A 1,550-nucleotide genomic window follows, 5' to 3' on the forward strand; every position below is an offset into this window, starting at 1 on the left:
TTTCTCCTGTTGTATAAGTTGTTGTGATTGTATTTAGAGTTTATTGCAGTTGGCCTGGGGAGAGTGAGATGAAAAACTTCAGCTGTATATAAATACTGGCCAGGAAGCCAGACACTATTTTTCTTTGAAATAGTAACTGTGAAGATCTTTACTGTCCACTTGAGAGGGCAGACAGGACATTGCTTTAACGATTCATCCATTAGACATTATCTCTGACAAAGTGGCATTCCCAACAATATGTTACCTCCAGCAATGCAACATTCCCTCAGTTAAAAAGCTCCAACATCTCAGCCTTAGGCAGCACGGTGGCTCAGTGGTTAGCACTGCTGCCTCACAGCGCTAGGGACCCGGGTTCAATTCCACCCTCAGGTGATTGTCTACGTGGAGTCTGTGTGGGTTTCCTCCGGGTGCTCCGGTTTCCTCCCGCAGTCCAAAGATGTGCAGGCTAGGTGGATTGGCCATGGGAAATTGCCCATAGTGTTCAGGGATTTGTAGATTAGGTGGATTAAAGGGGGATGGTTCTGATTTGGATGCTCTAAGGGTCGGTGTGGACTTGTTGGGCCAAAGGGCCTGCTTCCACACTGTAAGAATTCTATGAACAGTGTGAAGTCTTGCATTTTGGAAGGACAGGTGCAGGTGGAAATTATACCGTGAATGGCAGAACCCTTAGGAGTATTGATATGCAGAGGGATCTGGATGTGCAGATCCACAGATCACTGAAGGTGGCAGTGCAGGTAGATAAGGTAGTAAAAAAAGGCCTATGATGTGCTTGCCTTCATTGGAAGGGGCACTGAGTATAGGGATAGGCATGTTATGTTGTAGTTTTATAGAACTATAGTTAGGCCACAATTGGAATATCGCTTACAATTGTGCTGACCACATTACCAGAAAGATGTGGATGCTTTGGAGAGGGTAAAGAAAAGGATTCCCAGGATGTTGCCTAGTATGGGGGAGAAAGATTAGATAGACCATGTTTGTTTCACTGGAACGCAAGAGGTTGAGGGGCGACCTGATAGATGTTTATAAAATTGTGAATGGCATGGATAGAGTGGAAAGTATGAGGCTATTTCCCAGGGCAGAGGGGGTCAATTACTAGGTGACACAGGTTCAAGGTGCAGTAGGGAGAAGTTTAAAAGAGATGTGTGAGGCAGGTTTTTCACACAGAGGGTGGTGAGTGCCTGGTACATGCTGCCTGAGGAGGTGGTGGAATCAGACACAATAGCAGCGTTCGGGAAGCACCTACACGAATACATGAACAGGAAGGGAATAGGGGGATATGGATCCTGTAAGTGACACAGTTTTAGTACGGAAGGGCAAAGTGTGTCAGTGCAGGCTTGGAGGGCCGAAGGGCTATTCCTGTGCTGCATTGTTTTTTGTTCTTGTTTAGTCCCTCAGTACCATAGCTCCAAAAATATAGATCTCCCCCACTATAGCAGTCTCAACAGCTCCCCCACAGTCCAGCAGCTCCAGCAATGCAGATCTCCCCCATTATAGCATGTCCAGCAATGCAGCTCTCCCACAGCACAGTGGCCCCAATAATGCAGCTCTCC

At 46.8% G+C, this 1,550-nt stretch overlaps 1 protein-coding gene across 1 annotated transcript in view; it reads left to right on the plus strand.

Annotated features, from left to right (window-relative positions):
* The window catches only part of LOC109925086 (mitochondrial chaperone BCS1), an 18,029-nt gene that overhangs the window by 9,474 nt on the left and 7,005 nt on the right, over positions 1 to 1,550 (plus strand). The window lies entirely within an intron of this gene.

The sequence above is a fragment of the Rhincodon typus genome, chromosome 7 (assembly GCF_021869965.1).
Source record: "Rhincodon typus isolate 14 chromosome 7, sRhiTyp1.1, whole genome shotgun sequence".
NCBI classification, from domain to species: Eukaryota; Metazoa; Chordata; class Chondrichthyes; order Orectolobiformes; family Rhincodontidae; genus Rhincodon; species Rhincodon typus.